Raw genomic sequence first — 18,680 nt, forward strand, 5'->3', positions numbered from 1 at the left:
TATGTTGGAATGAAATGGAAATTGTATATTTACAGTCATTTATATAAATATCTCACCTATTTTAATTAATTTATCAACAAATAAAACCGCTTTACCGGCGCGCGAATCTTTATTTTCGAATTTCGAATTATTGCGCGGCAGTGACCTTTGACTTTAGGCCGTGAGCGTCCAGTTAACAAGAACTCCGATTCTATACGTGCTTATTCAACAAGCTAGTTTAGGTTACAGTGGGGTCAGCTGTTTTCAAAAATCGAATGTCTGCGTCTCCGAAAATCCAAAGACGACGGCAGTTTGACGTCAGCTATAACAGTGCGCGGACGGAATACAAATTCGACCATGTAATGGTGAGTGTGTAAAAAATCGGCGAAATGTTACGAAATAGTGTTTAGATGATAGAGTAGTGTTTTTTTTTAATTTTCCAAGTGCAAATGCATTCAAATGTGCTTGTTCTAGAAAAGTGATAGTGGATGTTGTGTGTAGTTTTTATTTTGTACTGCACTGAAATAGATTTATTTTGTTATTATTTCCTAGATAAATAAAGATTTGTGCGTAACGTACTAGTGTTGGGATTAAAAAATCGATAGAGATGCGTGAATGTCTAGTACGACTACTCAGTACCACGTGGTATATCTTTGTATTGTCTACGTACTATAGCGTCGCTGTATATATATCGGATGGACAACTTCACGTAGTAGATACTTTATATAGAGGTACACGTGTATAAAATGTTTTAACCCATTCAGAAATAGTATATTTGATAACATTAAATAACTTTATTACATAGCATTATAATAAAATGCATAGTAAAAAATTGACTTGGTAACTATTATGTGATACCCAAATATTTTCTTAGTGTTTATATTTACAAGTATAGATTTGATATTCACTTTTGAAAAATAGGTATAATTTTAAAAACGAATATATATAGTTTTTATAAAAAGTAATTAATAATTAATATATTTCTAAATATAATTTAAAATATTTTTATAATGCTTATGTATTAAAAAAGAAAATAAAAATATTTTGGCGCCTGTAGAAAAATAATAGCAATACCAATTATATTCCTATTTCATAATATTGCGAAATAGCAGGCGCGCAGATATAAGAATAATAGTACAATTTTTATCTTATCCATCCACTAAACACAGAATATTAAAGACATAATTATCATTTACCATGTTATGAACTTTATCCTATGTTATTTTGCGTTGTTAGCACTTGTTATTCTCATGGACCAAGTTATTAGTAATATCTTTTTATCTATGACAGGAGTAATACTTATAAAGGTAATAATCATATTCTAAAATGTGCTATATTACATTATTCAGTTATTTTTCAAAAACTATCATATCTGGTAAACTGATATAATCATGTCATTTGTATGATTATATGATCTATTATTAAATATAACCTCAAAATAATTGTATTACCATTTATTTGTGTTTGTAAATTTTATTCGTTTATTCATTAATTACAAAAAAATCTGATACTACTATTACTACTAGAATTAAATATAATGTAATAAAATTATACTGTGATGAATTATTGAAATAGAAAAAAATTATGGCAGCGGTGGGATTCGAACCCACGCCTCCGAAGAGACTGGTGCCTTAAACCAGCGCCTTAGACCGCTCGGCCACGCTACCAATAGATATGTTTGTGAAATTATTAAACACCTTCCACAATATGTAAATATAGAATTTAAAATGATTCTTCATATATTATTACGGAAAATGAAGAGATGTTAATCCTAAAAGTTAAAAACATGGAAACACTAACTAACAATGAAAAAATTTGATTATTATTATTATTACATCCCTGTTAGCGAAATTCTCTGATATTCTCTTACAATTGATGACAAATGACAAATTATTTTATATAGGTAATTCATATTTTTACCGACTGCACATTGCAATCTGTATACAAAAAAATAAAATAAAAGTATTTGTTTGTAATTTCAAATTAACTAGTAGCAGTAACTAGTAGCAGTACCTAGTTATATCAATACATTTATTTAAAAATATATTTGTCTTGTTGTTTGTTGTTGTGCTGTTGAGATGAAAAATGTTTCTTAAGATGTTTCAAGATGTTTCTTCTTGCTAATCTCTGAACGCTTGCCATTTCAGTGGGTAGGTAGGTATATTTGAAGGTATATTTATAGCTGTGCAGCCTTTCCTTTAGCCTTTTCCTGGATTTTTTTTTGCGTTGTATAACTTTACGTACTTGCAAGAAAATTGTTTGAAAGTTTAATTTTTTAAAGTTTCCTTTTCATAAGCAATCCCGCTTTACTTTTTTGTATGAAATGTTCATTCATCAATTTTTTTTAGTAAAGGGACTTTATGTCATGCTGTTTGTTCCGTGATGATGCGGCGCGAATTAATAGATGGTAAGTGATGATGGATTCAGCAGATTACAGGGTTGTAAAAATTCTTTCTTGAATTTAATTAGTAGATTACTGTTATGAATTACAAATTACGATGAGTGAACAAATTGTACGTTGCCTCGATCGAAGTCGATTTGAAGTCTGTACTTTACGTAGCGAATTTAAATTGGATGGGTGTGCGCTCCAATCAAAACGCTCCCTCTGAGTTGCGTTTTGTTGCTACTTGTAAGCGAAACTGTTTTTTTTTATTTGTTGTACGACATTCGCGTTTTAGGTAATACAGTTGATAATTTATATTCACTTTACCGATGTAGAATTTATAAACAGTTTTCGCGGGTGGGTATGTACCCCAGTTTCACCTGCTTCAGCCGCCAAGCAGCTGGTTCTGTAACTTATTTTGGCACACTTCAATTGTGATATCAAAGATGTCACATACCATGGTCATGGTGTCCGTAGTGTTGCTCATGTGTAGGCGACGGTTACCATTATGGTTATGGTTACCGTCCGTAGTGTTACTTTCATATATAGGCGTCAATTGCCACTTAACAAAAGTTGGGCGGCCAATTTACCATTAAAATAAACAAAATCATCATCTGTTTCTCCCTTATTCCATTTATTTGGGGTCGGCATAATGTTTTTTTCATCTATTTATTTCTGTTCGCAGTTATCTCTTTATTTACTCCCTTTCTTACCATATCAGCTTTTACACAGTCCATCCATCTCTTTTTCGGTCTTATTTTGCCCTTATAACTAACTAAAAATCAGTGCTAATTGTAAAAAAATCGGCTAAAGATTTGTTAAGATAGCGCACTCTTATGACTTGCCATAATATTCATCAATAGGAGGGGGATAGAATAGAAAATTCTTTATCAAATAAGTTTAAATTTACTAACTTCTGAGTAGTAATATCTATTTTTTTAATCTACTCATTCGGAAATCTATCTCATTACGAGAAGAATGAGGAAGAAACTTGCGTGTTGCTCTTTTAAATAACTGTTATAACGTTACATTTTTAAGATATTGTTGCTAATAGGTACTAGTGCTCTCAGTTCTGACTTCATGCTCATCCTATTATCTTCCACCGGTGCCTACCAGCGTAAACCATTAGCGCAAGCGGGTGTACCATAACATTATCAGCAAGTAAAAAATTTCTATTGGTTAGATGGACAGAAGAAATGATCACTTAATATCCAAGATTATTCTAAGTTTCAAGTGTTTATCGGCTACTCTTCAACATTATCATACATTTAGTAACGTTTATCATCCACGTACCACTCGACGTTATCCTAAGTTGTTGAATCAATCCCTGACACAAATTACAAACGTCAATAGCTGTTCTCATCGGATCATTGTAATCAATCGTAGTAGCTGCTGCTCACGCTTTCACTTTATCATCAGTGAGATGATTTTAAAGAGATAGAGAGTTAGAGACAGATCTAGATTAATCTAAATCTAGTCAAGTGTCGTTTTGAATGAAATTGGAATGGCCCACCTGACGGTAAACGGTAACCGTCGCCGTATATTGCACAGTATCATGTGACACCTACAATATCACTCAAGGGTTGTCATTTTAAAGGATTGGGAAGTTATGCCTCTTATCTTGTACTTTCTCTAACTAATCTGCTCTCTACAATAGAATTAGCTTACAATGCAAGCTGTTTGGCGGGTGAAATAGGTGGTCCCACGCCGATGACATAGATTTAACGTTAGCGTAGGTGGGTCATTTAAATATGTTTTTCATTTTTTTTTTTAACTATTCTAATGCTGTTGGCCGTCGCTGAGACTGTAAAGGCCATCTTTACAGTTTCACCGAACGATAGGGGCTGAATGCAGATGGCACTCCAAACCCGCAGAAGGACTTATAGGGTAGCCGAAGGCCGACTCCTGCCTAACGGATATGATATTAGTTTGAGAGCACCACTAGGGGTCGCATATTTTGAGTTGAAGTTTATGAGTTTAGATGTTTGGGTTAATCTTCTATACTACTGATCCGATTTTGAAAATTCTTTTAGTGTTGGATAACCCATTTATTGAGGAAGCCTATAGGCTATATAACATCACTCATCATCAATTTAGAGCGGAGCTGCAATGAAATTTGTTGTAAAATCGGGAACAATGTTAAATTGCGCGGGTCAGCCATTGCCTATAATTTTATAAGTTAGTTTTCCTTTTCTAACCAATTTAGAAAATAGGAAGTTATCAATGCGTTTGTAATGTTACCTCATATTATCTCAATTACAATAACCTTATCTACATTTCCGTTACATATTTCACAATTCATCCGCAATCCATTTGGAGATATAAATGATTTCGAATCATCTCCACATTGACAAGTCGACATTAATGTATATCAGATAATTGACAGATGTTCAATGTCACGTACAGACATACAGTTGAGAGTCACGTACAGGTTATCAAAATTTTCATTAAAATCGGCCTAGACATTTTGATGTGAAAGCTAGATATACTATGAATGCGGATACAAGAATCTTACAGTAAGATTAGTTTTTACCCGTGACATTACCTGTCAACCAAGATTATATTTAACAATTATATTTCATGAGAAATGACCACGAGCATTTTAATAACGATACTCCACCGTGCGTTTTTCCAGAAACCGTTTGCCATGCACTTTGTGGAATTACCTTCCAGCAATGGTATTGCCAAACTGATACGATATTGAAATCGTCAAAAACAAGTTTATTCCTTCTTAAAAGATTGGTAATGGACTTGCCATTCCCCTGGTACTGCAGGTGCTCTTGGGCGACGGTAATCACGTACTATCAGGTCAAGCTCGTTTGGTTCCTATACCTACTAGAAAAAAAATCTATGATTATTGTATGATCCCTTGTGACTTGTGAAAACTATCATCAAAATTGAGGAAGAATTAACGAAAATAAAAGCAGAACATAAAAATAAGTTTACATTGACAATGTCCTCTTTTTTGAAGTCGGTTAGAAAAGTGTCGCGTCGAAACTAGCATTTCATAGAAATGTCACCAGTTTTGAAAACAATGAAAGACCTCTGGCTTTAATATATTTAAATACAAAGGAAATAAATAACGCTGAAGGTTATTTATGTTTGGTTTTATTGTTCATGGCCCAGAAGTATGAACAACAGGGCAACTGTAAAATTTTAAAGCCATTCCGTCATCAGGCGTATATATCAATTAGATAACGTGGATGTTACTACTCAATAGATTTACATTACTGTAACTGTAAAGTTTCATCAAAATACATCATATCCATCCATACTCATAACTTTCACCTTTATAAGTACTTTCTTTTGTTATAATTTAGTTATTTTTATATTTTTAATAGTTTATATAGTGTAGTTTTATAGTTTTCGTTACTTTTATGTTAATTTATTATAAGTTAAGAATTTAGTAACAGTATCTTAATTGAAAAATTTGGAGGGAGGGAATTATTACTCTAATGGGGATTAGCATCATTGTTTTCAACTAAAGCTTCGGTTCTCCAGGACAATTGTGGTACAACTTCCATTATTCTTGCTGAATTCGCGTTTAAATTTAGGATCTTAGAGTTGTCAGTTAAAAAGAGAGATAATTTTTTCTCAGAAGGAGCGTGAAAGCTGTGTGATGATTTCCGTAGCCTGGCGGCATATGAAGGACGCACAGGGAAAATCCCTGCTAAAAGAAATCAGTAGTCATACTTATAAAACAATACTCATTTTCCTCACCTCAGCGTTTTACTTGTATAGCATAATAATGTACCTACAGGGAATTACATGTTACATAGCAATAGAAGTAATGTAAATCGCAAATGATGGTTTTTTTGTGGCAACAATGATGTATTGTCATAAAATTTTCCCTCCAACTCCATGTCATCTGACATGTTCCATTTTTGAAAAGCTGTAGGGAGTTATTTTCATATGGATTCAAAAATGGAAATCAACTAAAGAACGGGCTGTGATGTAGATATTTTTGCCTGCCTATATCGAAAATATGAAAAACAAAACAACAGTGAATTAAAAATGGAGGAGATTCCATATACGAATTTAAAAACTAGAAATGCTATTTATTTGAAATTTGGAATAGCTTTATATTCTGATAACCGAATCATAACAGACATGAAAAAAAAAAGTAGGTTACTTCTCTACATAATATTAATCATAATCCATACTAATATTATAAATGCAATAATATGTCTGTCTGTCTTTTTGTTACCTTTTTACGACTAAATGGCAGTACGGATTCTAGTGATAATTGGCATGAGGATAGATCGCCGTCCGTCCGTCCTTATAGAACTTGGGCCATATTTTGTGTCAAAAAAAAAGCAGACAGTCAGTCAGTAGCATACAGATAGAACTTATTATAAATCCGAAATTGTGTCTATTTTCTATCTTTTCGTCGTCGGTCAGTTTGTTATCTCTTTGTGAATAAACGGCTGAACTATTTTTTAATAAATTTTACTACATTTTATCCCGAAGACATATATAGCCTTTATATATAGGGTTGCCAACACTCGAAAGGACCAACCTGGAAGGGAATTTTAGAGGGGGGAAAGAAAATCATTAATTATTTTTTTAATTTATATTTATTTTGTTTCTGCGCAGCATCTAATATTTGTCGGTTTTTCACCACTAAATCATAAAAGTTTTTTTATGGAAAATCGAATGGTTTGTTAGAACTTGTAACTCTGCTTTTACTAAAGAAATACTCATTCGGTTTCCTACGAAATGCGAGTGAATAGCAACGATCGAACGATGAATCCATTTAATTTTTAGAAAAACCGGATAAATTATTTCTCACTGGGAGGTCGGGAGGTTAACCATTATTACCGGAGTCTCCCGGGCAATCCGGGAGGGTTAGGAACCATGGGATATAAGCCATCTTTTATGTCATAAAACTAGGCGAAATCACGAATAATAGCTAGTTTGGTAGGCAGCTTAAATATCATCATCTGCTTCTTCTTGCCCTTCATTTGCGGTCGGCGTAATGTGTTTTTTTCTTCCATTCATCGCTGTTCGTAGTCATCTTGTTATTCACTCCCTTTCTTGCCATATCATTTTTCACACAGTCTTCGGTCTTCCTGTGCCCTTATAACCACAAATTCAAATTCAAAATATGTTTATTCGTGTAGGTCTATTACAGACTCTTATGATGTGTCAAATCTACCGTCAGTTCGGAATGATTTCGAGATGAGAACAATTGACAGGAAACTCAGCTCGTATTCTTTTCAAATAAATGTTGTACATGTTTACAATAATAGATACAAATTAATTTTTAAATTAAAATTTGGAACATATATATTATATATAGCTGGTAAGTATAATAGAGTAAATAATAATAATAATAATAATTATATTTTGCATCCATTATTTACAATTTAAATTGTTCCCTGGAACCTAAACTAAGTAGAAACTTGTATTTTAGGTACCAGTTCCCTCCTCTTGCAATTCACAATGTTTGGAATTACAATTTATAAAAAGACAATTAAATAAGTTAATAACACAAGCTTATCATTATTTACTTGTAAAGTGTTTGTGTGTGTTTGTTGTGTATGTGTGAGAGAGAGGATAAGAGAAGAAGAAGGAGAGATAAATATTAATACCAATACTAATACGGGGACACTAGTGTTTCACAGTTTTCATATTCAAGTGGTTTTAGCCATTTCAAAATAATCTTTTTTATATCATGATTAGATTTATCCTTTAATTTATCATTATCCTTGCCAGCAAGGCAAAATTAAAGGCATATGGTTTAAGGAAAACTCAGAAAATGGAAGATGTGGTTTAGATAAGAAAACTCGATATGTATATACTTATTCATATAGTCATTATTAAAATGGGTCTTTTACTATAGCGTTCAGGTAATTTAATAGTATTTACCTTGGAGTAGTAAATAGGGCAGTTTGTTTGTATGAGTTTACTGCGAAGGTAAATTACATTTACAAGCATTTTTCTATGAATACAGTAACGGGCCAGAGGCCAAATTGTTTTTATTTTAATTTTAAATATAAATAACTCTGGACAATTAACACAGCGCCATCTAGTTCCACGGTAAGCAGAAGCTTGTGATATGGGTACTAGACAACTATATAAATATTTTTTGTAAATACATAGGTAATATACATAGAACCTCGCACGGTACAAACATTTGTATCCTGAGTATGATTGTTTGTATAGGTCTGGATGTTTTCTGTGTATATTATGTATGTATTTATAAAAAAAAGAATCTGCGTATTTGTATCAGTTGTCTAGTAGCCATAACACAAGTGCTTAACTTAGGACTAGTTGGCGCTGTGTTAATTGGTAAATGATATAATAATTATTATTATTATTACCAATACACCACATATTTTGCCACTTCTTTGGCTTCTTTTCTATTTTTTTGGAGAAATAATATTTTTTTTACTACTGCTATTTCCACGTAGGTGTCAAATAATTAAGTGCCTACCTGATGTTATGCTCTCTTTACAGTATCTTCGTAATTATGATTCTTTTTTTATACCACGATTATATACGTACCATGTATCCTCCTAATGAGGCATGTATTCTTTATCTTTCGCGGTTAAAAAAGTCACCACATAAACCAATCCGGACTTTACGTACATGTACCGCATTGACGCAAACGTATGATATTACATTTATTATTGAATGGTTTTGCTTTATGTTTACCAAACTATTGAATGGATGAGACATTGATGATGGTGTACACTTCCTTAATGCCTCATCAGATCTCATTGGCACAGTAGCAAGAGTAGATCATCATTGCTTTGCTTTTATCCCATTATTTATTTATGTTATCATCTTCCACTGATCCCTATCGGCCGTCATATCTGAGCATACTCTCCTTTTATCATATCTTTCACACAATCCATCCATCTTCTTTTCGGTCGTCCTCTCCCTTTCCATCCATCCACGTTCATGTTATATGCTTTCTTAAAGACATGGTCCTCTCTCCTCCGCATGTTACCCATATCAAATCAATATGTTACCTAGCAACTTGTCCCACAGCCATAGATATTACGATAGCGGCACCGGTGTCGGAGAGGTTGAAGAGTATCGTCTATCGTGGTATGAGCATGTAATGCGTAGAAATGAATAAAGTTTTTTTTTAATTTTGAGACCATAGTGTCTGGTCGGGCCTGGAAAGGATTGCCTCCGTTTAGAACCTGGAACCCGATCAGGGGGGGTAATAAGAAGATAGCTCAGTTTTTAAAGATGAGGTTAAGTAGGGATGCGTACAATGGCTAGCTTGCACAAGATAGAAATAAGGAAAAACTCACAGTTGATGGCTGGGGCGATCTCTTGAAGGCTTGATTTCACTGGAACTGATGCAGAAGCTTGTCTTCCAAAGCTTGACTACACTTTTCACTGCCTAAGGGCTAGCCCAACACAAACTGTTATTAGCTATTTAAATCAGTACATTGTTATTTGAATTGAAAACTCGATGCAAAGAAGTTTTGTTGTGAATTTAAAGCGCCTGTGACGTGTAGAGCCACTGTAAGTCGATGAGGGATAAAAGGTTTCTTGTATTGCCGCATAGATGGCACTGCTAGTTTAACATTCGGATACTTGGGAATAAGGAATGCAAGCCAGCACAGTGTCTTAGTGGATTACTACATATAGAATACATATGTTTGTGCTGTGCGAGGATTCGATCCCGCAACCAACGGAAGTAAGGCGGTGTGCTAAACCACTGGACCACCGAGGCCGTCAGTATGTTTATGTTGATATACTTATATTAGTGGAAAGCCTCAAATATCGGTTATAGTGTAATTATACGATGATGCGGACTAATAGCTCTATTGTTAGCAATGTTTAGTGTGTCAGTGTACAATAGTAGACTAGTGGGCCCATTAGCATTTTACCATATCAGCTCGACCTCCACGCGGTCAATTCTTTATTCTATCATCCTCCATTAATATCCCGCCAACGGATACCGTTAGCGCAGATGGGATTTCATTATAATCCACTAAAAAAAGGTGCAATGATATGCAGAAAGTTTATTCACACTGCCAGTTTCGTGTAAGGAAAACGCGTGATGTTTTGTTTTGTCCCTTTTTTATCGTATATAAGTATTTTTTTTTGCAGTAGGTGTATACATAGTTAGGAGGAAAAATGAGTTATGTAAGAATATACCCTAGAGCAGATATGTGAAGTGATGAAAATAAATAATAACACATCAATGTTTCCTGTATTTATATTTTATATTTTGTAACTTAATCTAAATATATTTCAAAGGTGACTGACGTAGTGATCTATCAACGCACAGCCCAAACCACTGGACGGATCGAGCTGAAATTTGTGTAGATGTTATGACGTAGGTATAGGATTATGACGTATCCGCTAAGAAAGAATTTTGATTAATTCTACCCCCAAAGGAATAAAATAGGGGATGAAAGTTTATATGAAACTTTGTCAATTTTAAACCAATCGGGCTGAGATTTTGCATGCATGAAGCTACTATGACGTAGGCATCCCTTAAGTAAGGATTTTGATAAATTCCACCCCTAAGGAGATAAATTAACGCGAGCGAAGCCGCGGGTAAAAGCTAGTAATAAATAAATACATAAGCCCGGACAATGAACACAGAGTCATATAATCCCACGGTATGTAATATTATATTATCTGTGCCCACGGTAAGCTAAGCTGGTGTTATGGGCACTAGGCAACTGATTGTTGCTGTGCCAGCCACTACGTCTGCGCAGAATAGTGACCTTAACTAAATAAAAAAAAAATTTTTCTTTGTTAGTATATATTTTTCAGTATTGTAACCCAAAAAGCCAAAAAAAAAGCTTTCATCAATCTAGCTATAAAAATGACGAATTTCCATACTAACTTTTATCTACTATTTTGTTTTACGCCCTTGTGGGTAAGCTTTGCATGTCATATTTATTTATATTTAACAGCCTAAAAAATAAGCTTCTCGCTTTAATAATGACGATACTTCCATACATTTCATCTCCCTTTTAACCCTTTTCTCTCTCTCTGTTAACTGTGTTGGTACGCATAACTACTGAACCGATTTAAATGAAATTTAGTCATTCCATTTAAGGTCAGTAGTTATAGCGTGGAAGGGCGACAGACAGACAGACAGGTACTTTTATAATATCATTAGGGATAAAGTAAAAGAAAAGAGGTCTGTCGCCATAAGTTATTGTACAGTAGACATTTGCTTAAATAAGAATCTGTTACTGGCATTATGGTATAAATTTTGGACATAGTGTCTATGAATTACCAATGCATGACGATTATCCTGTAATAATTACGGCGTTGGAAAACAGGAAATTTATTATAGATATGATATTATGTTATCTGTGATTAGCTGAGCCCGCGACTTCGTATCAATTATTTGGTAATATTTGGAATATCAATATTTATTTCTTTATGCAATCATGTATATATGTTTATATATGATACTAGCTGCACCCGCGACTTCGTCCGCGTGAAATTTAACTTTATTTTTCTAAAATAAAAGTAGCCAAAGTTACTCCCTATTACATCAGCTACCTGCCAAAAAAAGTCCCGTTAAAATCGGTCCAGCCGTTTCAGAGATTAGCCGGAACAAACAGACCGACAGACAGAAAGATAAAAATTTTAAAAAGTGGTTTTTTGGTGTATGTACCGTATTTATATTCATATGCATGTAGTAAAATACGGTTATTTCAATATTACAAACAGACACTCAAATTTTATTTATATGTATAGATGTATAGATAACCTTATCAATATTATAACCGCATAAGTTTGTGAGTATGGATGGATGTTTGTTACACTTTCACTCAAAAAGTACTCAACAGATTTTAATGAAACTTTACGGTAATATAGGTTATACATCAGAATAACATATAGGCTATATATTTAATGCGGGTGAAACCGCAGGCACAGCTAGTATAATAATAAAGCTGAGTACAAGAATCGCGGTAGGATGTAGCAAGGTTTTTTTAACTTTTGTTCGTAAACGAATTGGATTTATTCCAACGAAACGCCTTTAACAAACAGAATATAATGTGATATATAATTTTGTATGAATTTTGCAAAGTTATATAGTTTATAAAAATGAAACTATCCCCAAAAAGTGGATTGTCCACTTTTTTATCAGTCTTGAATCAACCGAGAATTGAACAATTGACAGTACCTACGTAACTATATATACATATATTTTGTGAGCAATCTGAATATTGTCTATCTTAGAAATTTTATCGTAGTGATACTCACATCAGGCTATTGAGTCAGATTTCACTAACGACTAATTTAATTTGAAACGTCCAACCCGTTTATGGAAAGCATTAGAATACAATAAAAGTGCTTGAATACAAAAAAAATAATTCCCGGTTCACACGCTACGGCATCGAGCGTTGACCGTGTCGCGGGGAACCGGTCCAACTGCGGCTTTATGCGAGTCACCCCCATCTCTTGCCGACGCGACGTCGCTTTGTATTCTTATCATTATCAGCGATTGAGTTGTCCACCTGATATATTAAAAGCATGGGACGGTTACCTGAACGACAGTTCTCTCGCCGTCGCGTTTCCGAACACACCTGCCGCGCTGACAGTTTTCGAATTTCGAACCGAAGTTTCCGCGCCACTAAAAATGTAAATATTCTATGAATTCGAATATCGAACGCTTGGAATGTAATTGATGTATCGAAAAAGTGGCCAGTGTAAATATATTTGTGTAAATATAATTTTAACAGTGTAAATAAGTAAATTTATTACTAGTGTGTGTAAATAAATATTTAAATTTAGAAGAAATATAAAATCCTGTGATATTAGTATTTAAAGGGATAAGAGAATACATAACAGCAAGTGAGTATTTATTATAATTATTTATTTATGTTTTAATTTAGTGTTGCATGTGTGTATAATTATTTAAGGTGTTTAATTTTTAGATGCATGTTAGATTTATTAATCGTTTAAAATTGTATTATTGTATTGTCTATTGCTGGTGTATTTTAAAATTCCACGAAACATTCGAGCGTAACAAAAAAAGCTATGGTTTATTGTTATTAGTGTGCCAGCCAGGTGTAGAATCAGGTAACGTCTCTAATAATAAGAGTAACACAATTTCAATTTGGTCGCGAAGCAACAAATATTTATGAATTGAATATACGTTAAACTAATTTAAATAATTTTCGTATTCTATATTTGATTTATAACGTCTATTCCAAATTTAAATATTTCTTATCGTATTTTTGTTCATAAAGGCAAAAATAAGGAAAGATGGGTAACTTATATTTAGGTAGCTAATTTAATTTTAAATTCCAGTAAATATAATTAACATGTTATTTGACATAATTCTATGTAGTAGTTTTATTTTTATTATTTGGCAAGGAAAGGGGGGGGGGGGGGTAAAATGGATAGGTCATTACGCTGAGTTTAAGAGTTATAAAATATACAATTTACAAATATAATTTAATATTATAAATACAATTAATTTATACAATATTATAATTTCTATTTGCTCGTTCAGTCATTCTTACGAATTGAATAAACTTTAAATTAATAATTTTTGTATTTGTTTTATAACTTCTATTTTAAATTTAATTTTTTTTATTATATACCTATAAAATATATCTATAACATCAAGAATTTATGTTTATTTATTAATTTGTCACTAATTCCTATTACTGATAATCCCTTCTCCCATATAGGCTTACCATCAGGCGGGCCGTCAGCTCATTTATCATTAGAGTTACTTAATAAGAACTAACTCGTCATTTAAGTAAGCGTTGATTTTCTTGTAGTATGTACTACTTAAGTAGTACATTAAATATGTTTAAACATGTGGCGTATGGAAGTCAATTAAACCATAACAATATTGCTACAGTCGACACAAGGTACATAACATATTTTGTAAATAGAATATTAACATTTAATTTATATTTATTACAAGTTTTTACCTGTAATTGTCTGTGTTTAATTTATATGAAGTGACATAAAAAAAAAGACTCCGAGAAAAGAATATTTTTATATAGATACCATTATAACGCGATATAGTCCTGCGCTATGTAGAAGTTATAGTATAACTACTACATACTTACCTTATAGAAATACAGACAAAAAACATTTCATACATATTTTATATTTATTTCAATACATAATATATATAATTCACACAAATGTAAATAGTGGTACTCACATACATACATATTTTTTTCAATAGCACATACATTATAAAAATTCATCGAACCTGCGACCTCTAGTAGAGACGCAATATAATAATAAGTATACCGTTCAAAAGGTATACAAAACCGAAAGTAACAACTTTCACCCAGAATTTATCCGAACAATAAAATAATAAAAAAAAAACCCGTAGATAAAGTAAAATACTTTACAAAATACATTTATAATTGATAAAAAAAATCGATACTGTATTAAAGGCTTAATTTCTAAAATTGCCGAATTGGTTTTTATCATTATACTAGCTACTCGCCCCGGCTTCGCCCGGGTGTACATGTATTATATATATATATAAACCTTCCTCTTGAGTCACTCTATCTATTAAAAGATACCGCTTCAAAATCCGTTGCGTAGTTTTAAAGATTTAAGCATACATAGGGACAGACAGCGACCGCGACTGTTTTATACTATGTAATGATGATGATAGCTAACCGCTCAATTTCGTCTAGACTAAATTTTCGAATAATAAAAACTCGTTCCTATTGGTTACTACAAATAAGTTACTGCTTGATCTCTCTCTCTCTCTCTCTCTCTCACACATTTCATTAGAGGTCGGCTCTCCTATACCTTCTCCCAGTTATTAGGGTCCAAGTTTGTAGTATGTAAACCTGGTTTATATACTCGTATGTATAATACATATACACCAGAAGACGAGGCAGATAGCTAGTACAAACATTGAGCTACTACAAATAACAAATCATATGTCCAAAAAATTCCTGAACCGTAATACAGGCTCAAAGAGACGAGGAAGATCCCTAACTCCTAAAAACTGGATTAAAATCCGTTCCGTAGTTTAAGAGATCTAAGCGAACAGACAGCGGAAGCGACTTCTTTTTATACTATGATAAAGATATATACATACATATAGCATATAACCATCCTCGACAAATTGACGATGTAACACTAAAATATTTTTTTTAATCCAAGAATAGTTCCTGAGACTAGCGCGTTTAAGCAAACAAACAAACTCATCAGTTTTGTAATATGGCTATATAAATAAATGATTACGATAATCATGATAATCATGAGAACATTGCCTGAATATCACACCAATTGTATAGTAATCATAATCATAATTATATACCTTTACGATTGCTGTCCTAAATGGGGTAGCCAGAGTGAACAGCAAACGTCTGGGCCATGGTGATAAATTTGAAAATAGGCACTGTCCCCTTAATTAAACTTGTACACAATAAGTGCTGAAAAATGGCAATTCCAGTATCCATACTGGATTTATTTACACCAACGGTTAACAAAACGTCTACTAATAGGAATAACCTAAATAGGAAAAAACTAAAAATGATAGGGACAATAATGGGCATTGTCCCTTAGACAAAAACTTGTACAGAATAGGTGCTAAAAATGGCAATTCCAGTAGTAAACCAACAATTAACACAACATCTACTAAACCTAAATAGGAAAAAACTAAAAATGATAGGGACAATAATGGGCATTGTCCCTTAGACAAAAACTTGTACAGAATAGGTGCTAAAAATGGCAATTCCAGTAGTAAACCAACAATTAACAAAACGTCTACTAAACCTAAATAGGAAAAAACTAAAAATGATAGGGACAATAATGGGCATTGTCCCTTAGACAAAAACTTGTACAGAATAGGTGCTAAAAATGCCAATTCCAGTAGTAAACCAACAATTAACACAACGTCTCCTAAACCTAAATAGGAAAAACCTTAAAATAATAATAGGGACAACAACGGGCCACTGTCCCTTAAATAAAAATTTGTACACAATAGATGCTACAGACAGTCCTCTTTGTTGGGGCTACTTTGAAGCCGAAGAAAGGATCGCTCACGTAATCCTGGAGTGAGTAGCAGTAGTCACACGACGTTTTCAAATTCTCTGAAAGATAAGGTTACTTCGTAAAGCCTGTGAAGACACCAGGACGCTTCTGCGATTCTGGGAGGAGCTTGCTTGGTTACTTTAATCTCGGCTCTACACTCATAACGGCATAAATGAGAGGCCAAACGCGGAAAATAGGGTCCAACTTACATTACATTACACTTGCAAATGTGCAGCCGACATTTCGCTCAACATATTTGGATCCAGCATAAGAGGCCACCTTTACTCGGAATAACGTGATTTGTTGTTCATGATTCATCCATCACTTCTAGTCAGAAATATAAAACGACAGACAAAGTTATTTTTTATGTCTGCAAGTCTGAACTCACGACCTTTCGTCCTTAAACCGGATAGTAAACGGCCAGACTCCGACGCTACGACGCTATCTATCGATCTAAGGATAATAAAACTCTACCATAGATAAAGTAGACGAAAATGTAGACTTTATTCCGAAATTCAAATTTTGACCGCAGCTGACATTTACAGTGTCACCGAACAATAGGGGGCGTGTGCAGATTGCACTCCAAACCTGCGGAAGTACAGGAGTTTCCTGCCTGACGGGTACTTTAGACTGAGGGCACGGCTAGGGGTTCGAGCCGACGTAATTTCGATCCCGTTTGGTTTGAATGAGATATCGATCGGAGGGGTAAATGTAGACGTCAAAATTAGCTGACAATGCATCTGAATACCCCATTTTGGATAATTGTTCTGATGGTATATTTTTAGTATTCTCCGAAATATCGACATGTAATACTAGATACAAATTTAAATTTATTTTTCCAGAGTATCGTTTAGATAAAGTTAATAGGTTTTTTATGAGAATGGGCATTAAGTATACAATACTAAAGGTATTTTAGCATCCACTTTTAATAAAATCAGAAGATTTATTAATAAATACTTGTTAGAGAAAGCCTATTACATTGTAAACGTTTTGTTTAGCGTTTATGGACTTAAATATTGAGAATTGGTCTATTTGTTAATTTCTCGCGATAAACGGCTAAACTTATTTTAATGATATTTGATATAAATACAGATTGTATCACAAGGATGGTTATCTTTTATCTAAAAAAATAGACGAAATCGTCACAACTAGTTTTCAGTATCTTTAACATGTTATTATTACGTACATAAATTAAATAAGGCCGTCTAATCGTGAAAATGTAAACAACAAACAGATATACACGCTTTCGGATTTATTTAGTATTAATATGAATGTTTTTAATGTAATGTGTATTTGCCTGCTCTAACGACATACCCTAGTGGGGAATCACTGGAAGATCAGCAGTAGCATCAGCTAATTAGGTCAGTCAGCCTATACTGACGAATTCAACATGAATTTACCATGATGATATAGAAATATAAATAATCTTTATTCAAATAAACCTAATGTTTTGAATAGTCTAATTTTTTTTATTCCACTAACTCGGAAAGCAGACACGAAGAACGAGAGAGAAACCTGCGTGTATCAATTTTAGATAAATATTGTACCAGAAGTACAATAATTGATCTACACAGCTGGACCTGGTAGAGAATATTATTTCGTCCACTTTTCAAATAGTATGCAAAGAGATTAATTTAAAAAATAATTATGTACCAAGCAGTTAAATTTCATGCAATTTATCTTATCCAATGGTTGCCTCAGATAAGATGAACTGGTAATATCAATTCGTCTGGTCAATTATTATTTATTGCCAGAGCTGGTCGGCTGTTTAAAAAGAATGTGATACAGCAATAAAAAACATTTCATAATGGTTAACAATGTCTAATCTAAGTAAATCATTTAGATTTTGCGATTAATTGACTTTGATTGATTGTTTTTTAAATGCTTTTATTGATATATTGATAGAATAATTTATTTATTAACGCACATAACAAGAAAATATTTGTTCCTTGGTTAAACGTATTCTACCGTTTGTCTATACCAATGACAACGGCTGTATGGACTTAGACTCTTTGTCTTTCTTATGAGGATAAATAAAACAAAAAGAGTAACATAATATATATATAATAACATATAATTATATACGAGACATGATTTCATTCACAATTTACACAGAAATATGTACTATATATACATATATATATGTATATACTTTTATTTACAAATTTGAAGGGGATTAACAGATAGTTTCATTGATAATAAAACATATAAAAATTCCAAATGGACTGTAAACAGATAAATGTATTGATAAAATTAGTTATTGAAATAGCAAACAAATACCATATTACTGCAAAACAATGGTTCTCATACGTATAAACAGATGTTTATTTGTAAAATATATAATCTG

The 18,680-nt window shown here is 33.0% G+C and overlaps 1 protein-coding gene and 1 non-coding gene across 3 annotated transcripts in view; one reads left to right on the forward strand and one right to left on the reverse strand.

Moving 5' to 3' along the window:
* The first annotated feature begins 329 nt into the window (after positions 1–329).
* Positions 330–18,680, forward strand: part of LOC131846229 (solute carrier family 41 member 1) — a 76,318-nt gene continuing 57,967 nt past the window's right edge. Inside the window, exon 1 of one of the 2 annotated variants that reach the window (XM_059195483.1) lies at positions 330–344. The gene's annotated coding sequence lies outside the window, so the exon portion shown is untranslated. Of the gene's footprint in view, positions 345–12,852; positions 13,160–18,680 lie in introns of those variants that run through there. The other variant, XM_059195482.1, reaches the window with a different exon arrangement.
* Positions 1,565–1,646, reverse strand: Trnal-aag (transfer RNA leucine (anticodon AAG)). The gene has a single exon. It is a non-coding gene; the product is annotated as a tRNA-Leu (tRNA).

Source organism: Achroia grisella, unplaced genomic scaffold, assembly GCF_030625045.1.
Source record: "Achroia grisella isolate CSIRO2021 unplaced genomic scaffold, CSIRO_AGI_Agris_v1 utg507, whole genome shotgun sequence".
Taxonomy (NCBI): Eukaryota; Metazoa; Arthropoda; class Insecta; order Lepidoptera; family Pyralidae; genus Achroia; species Achroia grisella.